Below are 11,944 nucleotides of genomic sequence, written 5' to 3'. Positions count from 1 at the left end.
TTGTGGGGGGGGGGGGGGGAAAGAAAAATTATAAAAAAAAGAAGCCATGTTTTATAGTATATGTACATATATATACACCATGCTGCAGCTGCAGTGCATGGAAAACTCAAGGATCAGTGTCAGTGAAAGAATCTCAAGGTCATAACTACAATACAGGATATAGCTGCTACACCATTGGCATGGCTGCATCATGTGCATTCTTTCTCATATTATGTCTTTTAGCCCTCCTTCACACTAGAAAAGGCCGGCACATACAGCTCCGTTCTGCGTGCATGGCCGTATCGGGCAGCTCCCGGGAAGGACAGGTGCTGTGTGTGATTAGTACGCAGCCCCTATCCTTCTCTATGGGAGTACGCTGCCTTACGCCAGCCTGCGCTTACCCGCCCTGCATGTCCATGCGGGTGCGTGGGTCCATACTCGTACGCTGACAGGATGGAGCCAGGAAACACGCACCCGTACGGACCTGCACTTGGGGTGAGCGTAGGGCAGGGTACGGCCGCGTACTCCCATAGAGAAAGATGGGGGCTGCGTAATAATCACACACAGCACCTGTCCTTCCCGGGAGCTGCCCGATACGGTCGTGCACGCAGCATGGAGCTGTAGGTGCCGGCCTTTTCTAGTGTGAATGAGGGCTTAAGGGCCGATTCACACCATATGCATTGGGGCTGCTCTGGCCATTGTTTCCTGTGCAGCACCAATGAAAGACAAGGTAATTTGCCTTGTCACAGACAGGCTTGGTTCACTCCACCATGTTGCAATAGGAATGCAATAGTGTGCACTGAATAAAAAGTATGGCATGCTGTACTTTTTTTCAGCACAGCGGGACGCAATGTGGAACAATCGCCACGCACCGCACTGTGCCCATAGAATTGATTGAATAATTGATCAATAAAGTTCTACCAAAAAAAAATGTGCCTGGATCAGTGCATCGGCTCTGTGTCGGGCAATGCACAACAGCCACTGTGTGTTTGTAAGCCCTCAGGGGCAGGGCCCTCCTTACCATCTTGTCTTGAATTGTATTGTGATTGTAATGTCTTCCTTATATTGTAAAGCGCTGCATAAACTGTTGGTGCTATATAAATCCTGTATAATAATAGTGCATTAGCTGGAGTTAATTGGCCCTACTATTTATATAAGACTAGCCCTAGATGTGACATAATTGTCACTGGATCCTGCTAATTGCAGTTATATCTGAAAACTATCATATGTCTATGGGTACCCTTTAACCTTTGCAGACACCCTCTGACTTACTAGGGGAAGAATTCATGATCTAAATCAGACTTTCCCCGATGAATATAGTTTTTTGTTTTGTTTTTAATGGCAGTTCAATGGGTTAATGCATATGATTAAACTCCAGCCTTACCCTCAGTGTTGCACTGTTGTACAGTCTCTTCTCCTATACTGAAATTGTTTACTCTGACTTCAGCGCACATTGTGAGCCGCTAACAGCGTGCATTAGAAGCTGCAGCAAGTCAGATTGAGCCCACCGCGTTTCCTGGGTGGAGGACCTCCAGAATCATCTATCGCTTTCCTCCGCAACCGTACTGTGTCTGTTCCATCCCTTTCATTCATTGGATTTCAGTTCTTTCAGTCCTGGCTCAGCATCACATGCAGGCATTACCAAAGGCAGTCTGCATGCCAATACAGCCTGAATATGAATGCCCACTGCTTCTAAGAGCCAGCCCACTGCTTGTAAGAGGGCTGACAGCTCATAGGAGGAGTACTAAGGCAAGGTGCTGTGATGTTTTCAGGAAGCTACGTACTGCATCCCGCTGGCCCCTCCCACCAGCCATGAACTGCATGCATTGCATAAAAAAGCAAAGAGACCAAGTAATGGCAGCACTGGATCTAAAATAGGGTAGGTAATTCAAACAAATAGGTTTTATTCAAAAGTGCCATTAGCATATTGATGAGGTGGGTTATGAGGAACAGGGAAGGCAAAATAAATGCAGATTAAACTTCAAATTTAATGAATAAAAGACCCACTGGGCCAAGGCATTTATGCATGTTATGAAATGCTCATGTGATAGTCTAACCTGCTTATCATGAAGTAGCCTAAGGACATCAAAAAACGTTCACCACATTCAGGCTACGCACAGTCAGATGTGGAATATGTGTCTGTCTGTAGACCCCCCAAGCATTAGAGACATTTATAAGAACCTCTCTGAAGGTTTAAGCATAAACATTTGTTTGATTTAGTCAACCATATTAAGGAAGTTTGTTAACCACACTGATTATGCTAGCTATCTATAGATGTAGACTGACATGGACCGCACAACTTTGAATGACCACTGGACAACAAGCTGTCATGCAACTGACTAATCCAGGGTAGGCACCCTCAGCACTCAGGCTGCTTGGGAACTACAAGTCCCATGAGGCATTGCAGCACTCTGACAGACACAGGCATGACTTCCAGAGGCAGAGGCATAATGGGATTTGTTGCTCACCACAACTGGAGTTCTGGGGTTGCTTACCCCTCGTCTAATCTGTATAGCTAACCCCAGATATTGGATGTTTTCTAGAACCTTTCCCTGATCAGACAATTATTATAATATCTGTAGTTTCAGCTGAATTCAGACATGAATGCCAGATGTGCCCATCTTCATCCAGAATGAATGACTAGCAGACAACTCTGGTCAACCAGTCTCAGAGCTGGAAGATTGACTGGATGTCTGAAAATGTCTGATTGCTATTATTCCATCAAAATGAGCTGCTAATGAAATGTGTCTCTACAATCCCCTACCTGCCTCCCCAGCATAAACATGCAACACTAGGGAAATCTCACCATGCATTCAAGAAAAACGTTTTCTCTGATGCAGGGACTGACATTCCATGTGTGTTGACTGTGCAGCTGCTCAAGGACCATCTTGGAGTTAGGTGCAAGTCCAAAAATAGTCACCAGCACTCCAAAGCATATCCTGCCAGTTCTTGTCAGATATTTTGAACCATTTTGGTCCCTTCTTCAGGCAAACAGATTGATACAAAATACCATAGTGAACAAACCTATATAAAAGAGCAAATGTGCAGCCAACCAATGAGAAAAGCACCTTCCTCCCCCTTTGACATCATCATGATGTCATTTTCCTGCCATTTTACATGAAAACAATATTGTTCTTTGCTGCTAGAACATCGACAAAATGCTGCCTCTATGCTGCTAGAGGCAGCATTATGATCTTAAAGGGGCAAAGGCATACAACATACCAAGGTACAGATTCAATATGCACTGTTTTTTGCAGATTTTGTTGATGTTCCAGAAGCAAAGAGCAATATTGATTTCATGTACAATGGTTGGGAAAATTACATCATGATGATGTAAGAGGGGGAGGAAGATGATTTTCACCTTTTTGGTTGCACATTTGCTCTTGTATATATGTTTGTTCACTATGGTATTTTTTTATCACTCTGTTTGCCTGAAGAAGGGACCGAAAGGGTTGCGAAACGTCGCTACACATTGTGACAAACCTTCCTTTTGTTAACAAAGAATTGACAGCATATGCTTTGGTGTGCTGGTGACTATTTTTGGATTTGTACTTGATTTAAGCTGTTCTGGACCTGATCAAGAATTTGGACCGGATTAAGGTTTCCGTACTTATATCTGCCGCCTGGCCTGATTCAATACAGAGTGTACACTCAGAGTGAAGGAACCACGCTGACACAAAAGTTCTTTAGGGTTTATTGCTTTATTGTTCCGCTTAACATAGTCTTATATAGGCAGCTGAACGTGTATGTTTAAACGTAGCATTGCAAAAGCATTCTAGCTTATAATTGGTTAGATCCATTCATGCATAACTTCCTTCCAGGATGTTTATGTCTTTCGTCTTGGGTGTTGTCCTGAAGAGGAGGCGCCATCTTGGTTTCTTGTACTTCTTACACGGTGGGAGGGAGTGCTTAAGCAGCAATTTTGAGTAAGGTAAACGAGCAATAGCAAAATAACATATATATTACAATTGATCTATTGAGATAGGCATTTTCTCATACTCAACCACATCCATTACAGTGGCACCCGTAGTCATTACATCACCCACCCGATGTTTTGGGTTGTATTCGGTCAGGAGTGCGATGGGATTTTATGAAGTTTGACTTTTGGAGTTAGGGGCCCATTTATACTATCAGTGGACCAGACAGTGATCTGCTGGGATTTAGGCAGCTCATTGCATGAGACCATTTGCATATTAGACCATGAAAGAGTTCAGGGTATTAACAAGGCTATTTGACAGCTTGTGACTATCTTTTTGTCTGTCTGTCTATACAGAGTACATGTTTGCACTTGCACAGTAATTTAAAGGAGAGCCCCAAATTCTTCTCTTTCACAGAGACCCTTAGATAAAAATGTTCACTGTTGTTTTGATGTATTATGGCTGCACATCTGACCATGATCTAGGTCTATCTCTTCATTTGAACCTTTTGAAACCCCAATTCACAGGGGTGGAAAGCCAACAGCCAGATTGAACTCTGGCAAACTATTGACTGTGTCCCTAAAACAACACTGGGCCTGCATGCCTGTTTTGGTCTTCAACAGGGACATCAACAATTGTCTAATGTCTGCAGCCAAGGTACACAGCTTTGGAGGTGTCTGCAGCATGCCTTTCCTCCCACTTATTTTGGCAAAACACATACAGTCGGCTTTGGGCTCTGACAGCCATGATGGTAGTATCATTCCTGTGGGTCTGATCAACTTTAAATGTTTATGGGTATCTTTAAAGTGAACCTTTCCTATGCTTATGCAGGGGAAAAAGGGTCATTGAAACTCCCCCACTCCGGAGCAGCATCACTTTTCCTCACTCGCACACAGTGCCATTTGGGAACTGGGACTGGGGAAAATACCTGGCACTTCCAGGTAAGGATGAACATGTGATTTACTCCCTCTCTTCCATGTGACAGCACTGGGTGCCTTGTGATTGGCCCAGCTCTGTCACATAGGGCAAGAGTAAAAATCCATAGCTCCTGTGTAAGCTCAGAGAAGTAGGTTTGAAACTTAAACAGGGCTTTATTTGTCCAGTCTGGGCGGACAAAGGAGAGGCTTGGAAGTACGAGCAGATCAGTATATGCTGTTGGGGAATTAAAGTGACACTAAACTCAGGAGTTAAATCTTAATAATGCATTCAAGTACCCTAACTGTTACCAAAAATGTAACTTATTTGTGTGTCACTTAGCTGTAGATCCTCAATTCCTCTCTGAATTGGTGCCGACACTGTCCTTCCTTCTGGAGGGTGGCTACTTTTGTTCCCCATGGTCCCTGTGTGTGTTGTAAAGTAGCAACCACTCCAAGCTCACTCCTGTGATGGACTGCAATCTCACGTTAATTATACTAATTGTATTGAGATTATAGTCCTTCATGGGAGTGAGCTTGGAGCGGTGGCTACTTTACAACACAGAGTGACCATGAGAAACAAAAGTTGCCACCCTCCAGAAGGAAGGACAGTATCAGCACCAATTCAGAGATGATTTGAGGATCTACAGCTGAGTGATACACAAATAAGATACATTTTTGTTAATAGTTAGGGTACTTGAATGCATTTTAAGGTTTAACTCCTGAGTTTAGTGTTACTTTAAGTGGCCCTTTCACTTTGTTCTGCTTTGTCAAAGGAATGGTTCACCTTCTGTTACCTATAGCAGTAAGGTGGCAGCATCTCAGTCCAGCTATTTTCATGTCCAGTGGATCCTTCCTTCCAAGTGTGGGTGGGAGTCAATCCTTGATCCAGCTGTTTGTCATCTGGTGTATCTGACCAGCTAAATTGTGACCAGAAATGATTCACTACAGGAACCAGCATTCACAAAGCCCATGTGCCACAGGACAAACTTCCAAAGCACTGTAAGTCCCAGCATGCTGACACATGACATCAAGCAGTCTTGCCTGATACAGATTGTCCTTATTGTATGGTCATCACAAGTGTACTGTGCCACACACAGCTATTGACCTGTCACTGTATCCTTCCAGCAGCTGATATCTCATACCCCACACTCACGTCTGCTGTTTCATCTCTTTTGGGTTAAAAAGGGGCGATTTGTGCAATTTCTAGCGGCTTCTCAGGGTCACAAGTTAAAAAGTAAGGAAATTCTAAAAGGGGGTGAGAGCTGTGAGGCTGAATAAAGCAATCAGGCCAGCTAGATACTTCCTCACCTTGTCAGGGAGGCAGGCGCAAATTCTGCCTACATGGGGAGATATGACTTCTAGTTCTAATCAATAGTTCATAGCGATGACCTGGCCTCTCTCAGATAATATTCACACAAAGCCAGCAGGCAATGCATCTTGAATTAATACCTCTGAAAATGATAAATGGTCGGACTCCCTAGTCATTTTATGGACTTGAATTTTAAGGAGCGCTGTTTAACCGTGTGAGATTTGCATAAAAATAAAAGGCAGCCTCTATACCTTGGGGGTCATTTATCAAGCTTCTCCTTGATAATTTGATTTTTTTTAAAAGCACCTGCTGTACTCTTAGACTGTAAGAATCCTGTACATAATAACATTAATACCAGTAATAATAAGATAGTTCTAAATTTATGTTCAATAAGGAGAAAATCTAGTTGCTAAATGCAGAGCTTGTTGTTGGAAATTAGGGAGAGTTACAATTAGAAATACAATTCTATACATTTATTCCAACAGAATTCAGAACATATTTTTTAATCATTTGTGGAAAATTGAAATCACTTTTGATGTGCAGCTGAGGAAGTATTCATAATAATACAGTCCAAATGAGAAATTAGCTTCTCACTGAAGGTAAAATAATAAGGATGATTATATTATTATTAATAATAATAATAATAATATTCCAACAGCAGGACATTAAACAGATCATTGTGCACAGCAGATGGCATTTTTGGGGTGACCATCCTCCTACAATCCCCAGAGTTACCTGCACCAAGTGACTCTAAATTAGCAGGTAGATTGACAATAGCTGATGGCTTTGTAGTGATAAAAAAAATCAAAGGGCTGGGACACCTCTGAAGCCTCAATGAATTAAAAGAAGTGATGTTTCAGCGAATCTTTTATAATGACCTGCGTGGTAAATGTTGGGCTGATTTCATTGTTACGTCTGCATTTTATGCTCTGGTGAAAGACAGTTGATGGTTGTTAAAGCCAGAATGGCAAGCGATGGGCGCTAACATGCACAGTCAACATGTATGTGACACTTATTGTCAGGGATGCTGATTGCCAGGCAGTTCTGTGAGCCCCGCTAACTCAATGTACCTTTCACTGCTGACTGTGCTAATATAGCATGGCGTGTTTATTCATTCACACCTCAGACAACTTAGGCAACAGCTCAGATGTGTTTTTGATCTATCAATATATTTATTTATTTACTTATCTATTCATGAAAATAATATTTCATTGGACTAAATAAATAATAAGCTCAGATTTACACATACAATAACCCAGTCTGACTGGATTCGTGCTGCTATGGTATGGACTCAAGGAAAGAAAATAAAAGATGATGAAGGCACTTCAAATAGAACATAAGAAACTATTATTTTGATACATTGTTAGGAGTTGAAACCCATGAACGTAGCTATAGGGAGCTTAGCATGCTTTTATTTACAAACATATATCTATCTATCTATCTATCTATCTATCTATCTATCTATCTATCTATCTATCTATCTATCTGTCTGGCTGTCTGTCAATCTGTCTATTTGCCTAGACTATCTGTCTGTTAATATATTTCTCTATCTGTGTATGAATACATCTCTCTCTCTCTGTCTCTCTCTCTCCCTCCCTCTCTCTCCCTTCTAAATAGCTGTTTAGGTCCTTCCAAAGAGAGGGTATATGTAAAAATACATATGTAAAATCTGTATGTCTCAAATGTGTTATTGTATTTGAATTTGGATATACAAGAGCTGTGTATATGTATATGTATTTTTCTTCCTTCTTTTCTGTATATCTATCTCTCTATCGATCTATCTATCTGTCTATCTCTATCTATATAATCTATATAACTTTGTTATAACTGCAGATATTGTATTATCATGTATATTTTATTATAACTTTGTTTGTGCGTGCTCCTTTCTACCTATTTTTGTTTTAATGTGTATTTATACAAAGCAGTTTATACGCATTAATCAATTTAGATTAAATATCGTAATTATTTCAATGTAGTCATATTCTTGATGAGGTGGCCACCATACGCTTTCACTTGATCTTATCTTCGTCTGAAGTTATTAGGCTTACCTGAAAAAGACCACCTTTTGCTTTATGTATGTTTTAATTAGATAAGGAAGAATCCGTGAAAATCACATTTTATATTTACTGTGATTTAAACAAATACAAGGAACGTATGTCCATATTGTGCTGTGCAGAGTTTAGTCATTAAAGCACGGTATAGTTTTATCGGGCTTCCTGAACCTTTGACACTCGGCAAATTAAGAAATAATATCTTCATCAAGATGACTCCATGATTCACCTTTCTCATTTCTGCTAAGGAGGCAGCGTGCCTGGTGCTCACTAATCTCATATCAACTCATTACAATTATTCAATTATTACATCGTAAAATATGTCACTATCAGCTCATAAAAGGCATCTATCTACCTATCATGCATCTGTCAATCTATATATGTATCCATTTTTCCGCCTGTCTATGCACCGATCTATGTGTCTACCTGTATATATGACCTTCCATATATATACAAATAGATTTTTATCTCTCTAGGGCAATATTTTATTTTTTCATTTATTTAATTTATTTCGTTTCTGTTAGAAGGAAATAAAGCTCACTAACTTAATATGAACTTCTGCAGTCCTAAAAGCACTCACTATCAGGGTATGAAATTAATCTTATTGACTATGTATCTATATTTTTAGATTTTATTACAACAGTACATTTAATGAGTTAGTTTGTATCCATCTTTTATTCCTTATTTATTTCCTACTATTCACTGCGGTCTATCTATCTATCTATCTATCTATCTATTTATCAATATATACGTAGTTAATTAATTAATTATTTATTTATTTATGAACACATCTATCTATCTATCTATCTATCTATCTATCAATATATTTATTTATTTATGAACACATCTATCTATCTATCTATCAATATATTTATTTATTTATTTATGAACACATCTATCTATCTATCATCTTCCCTGCGCTCTACCTTGGTGCGTCAATTTGCATCCCTTAGTACATACCAACCCATCCATGCTTACAAAACAACCTCTGCAGTGGTTTTCTAAAGTTTTTTTCCTCCGCTATGATGATTATATGAACGCAATGTAGAAATCTACAATAGATCACAGGCAGCCCACAGCATGAGACAAAGTGAATTCAGTGTGTGAGGGGATCTGATGTGTACAAATCCTCCGTGGTGAAAAGATTTGGGGTGGGACGTTTAATTATGAAACACAAAACTCATTTTGTCTTTTCTGTGCGTTCTCTTTTTCCCCGACAGATAAAGTAGAAAGCCCTCTTTGATTGGAAAGTCGCTACAATAGCAGATGCAATTTTCTCTTTCTTTCCTCCCCAGCCTTGTCATCTCGGGGATCAGAACTGTGTCAGTGGAGGAAAAAGGGAAAGAAAAAAAAAAAACGCTCGGAGCCTGCTAAGAAAAGTGTACGGAGAAGCGGCTGCTGAATGTGATACTAGTGATGTGTCCTCAGACGCTGAACAACTAATACCACTAAAGCTTTCAGTTGTGTGAATTTTTTCAAAAGATCTCCAGAAGCAATCTGAGGCATCGTGACCCCTTGACAAGAGCAGAGCTGTCTATCTCTGCCTGTGGCAGCACTTCATTTCTGCTAATATCTGCCCAGATTTGCACCTCTATGTGATGATAAGGGAAATGTTTGCTGCCCGCCTCAGAGATCTAAGCACAGGCGTGAGAAGGATGATGCTGGCTGCATTAAAATGCAAATATGGACTTTTAATTTTCAATCCACCTTATTATTATCATCCGAGCCTTGGCAGCTCTTTACAGTGTTGCAGAGACTCCAGCAGAAGCTGTAGTCGAAAAGAAAGTATTTATGTGCCCTATAATCAATAGACTATAAGCAGAATATATATGAACTATTACAGTATGTGGTGTGCATAGACAAATCCATTAGTAAAGCCAGACACCACTAACCACATTTTTTTGCGCACAATTTCCATTATGTAATTATTATATGTGATAGGTTCAGTTCACAGAGCTAACACACCAGGACCAGGATCCTTGTTTTTTCTTTTAAAATGGAACAGTGACAGTTACATGGCTAAAAAATAAAGCTTTGTAAATTGAGCTGCCTGTATTTAAATATTACCCACCAGCTGAAGCTGCAGCGTTTTACTAAAGGGGTCTTATGATTGTGCAGTTAGGGGTCTAAGTTATGTTTTTAAAAGGGGTCTAAATTATGGTTTAATAAAGGGTCTATTTTTTGGTTTAATAGGGGTTCTAAGTTATGGTTTACTGAGGGCTCTATGTTATGGTTTATTAAGGGGTCCAAGTTATAATTTACTGAGAGTGTCTATCTTATGGTTTACTGAGGGCTCTATGGTATGGTTTACCTTAGGGCTCTATGGTATAGTTTACTGAGGGCTCTAAGGTATGGTTTATTAAGGAGTCCAAGTTATAATTTACTGAGGGGTCTATATTCTGGTTTACTGAGGGCTCTATGTCATGGTTTATTAAGGGGTCCAAGTTATAATTTACTGAGGGGTCTATGTTATGGTTTACTGAGGGGTCTAAGTTATGGTTTATTAAGGGGTCCAAGTTATGGTTTACTGAAGGTTCTAAGTTTTGGTTTTCTAAGGGGAATAAGTTATAGTTTGCTGAGTGGTCTAAGTTATGGTTTACAGAGGGGTCTAAGTTCTGGTTTAATAAGTGGTCTAAGTTCTGGTTTAATATGGGTATCTAAGTTATGGTTTACCAAGGGATCTAAGTTTTGGTTTACTGAGGGGTCAAAGTTATGGTTTAATAAGGGGTCTAATTTTTTTATTTAATAAGGGGTCCAAGTTATGGTTTACTGAGGGGTCTAGGTTGTGTTTCAAAAATTGATCTATTTTTTTTTCTTTTACCAAATGCTGTAAGTTATGGTTTATTAAGGGTTCTAAGTTATGTTCTCCTAAAGGTCATGCTTTATCAAGGGATTTAATTTAATTTTTTTACTAACCATTCTAAGTAATTTGTATTGTTATCTTTTTCTAAGGTGTCTAAGTTATGGTGTACTAAGGAGTCTAATTTATATTTTACTTTGGGGTCTAACTTATGGTTTGCTAAAGGGTCTAAGATTTACCCCAGCAAAGTGAACTGGTTTACTCCACACCAGACCCCTGTCAGGTCATCTGGGAATAAGACGCCTTTTTGGCGTCAGAAGCGAACTGGGGATTACAAATCGTACACCCCTTTAGTAAATCACAATCCCAGAACATGTCCTATACAGGAATGCATATGTGAAATCCCACAAGTGGTTGAAATATTGCCTTTATCTCTTCCGGAAATGATCTTACAGCAGGAAAGCTATTTTTCAGGCTTCTTGTCGATTCTTTCTAATAAGGTCACATGGAAGCAGGCTGCATCTCCCGGGCTCTAATGTAAAGTGTAAAATGTCGCAGTCTATAACATGTGCTTTCTATTACAAGACTCCGTCCCCAGCCCTGGAATCATACTCTGACCTCATAGCCAGTGCGCTATAAATAAGCTTGAGCAGGGCTCCTTCCCTTTATGAAAAACATAATTCACTTTTAAATATGATTAATGAGGCTGTTAATACAATCGAAAGTAAAATGCTTTGCAGCTTTGTGCTGGAGTGGCAAGTCAGACCTTGCGAGGCTGGAAAGTTTGCTCGTTGTGCTGTAATTAGGCTGCAAGTTGCCTCTTTGTTAGTCTATGCACCTGCCTCTTTCAGGAGCCTGCAAAATAAAGTTACAATTAGTGTAAGTTAATTGGGAAGTACCTGCCCGCTGTTTATATGTGTTTATGGTCTCCATTTAGAGTTAGCATGCTATTAGGACAATGGCTACTTTTT

Source organism: Nanorana parkeri, unplaced genomic scaffold (assembly GCF_000935625.1).
Source record: "Nanorana parkeri isolate BGI_ZX_2015 unplaced genomic scaffold, ASM93562v1 scaffold1056, whole genome shotgun sequence".
NCBI lineage: Eukaryota > Metazoa > Chordata > Amphibia > Anura > Dicroglossidae > Nanorana > Nanorana parkeri.
Note: the sequence above shows the minus strand (reverse complement) of the source record.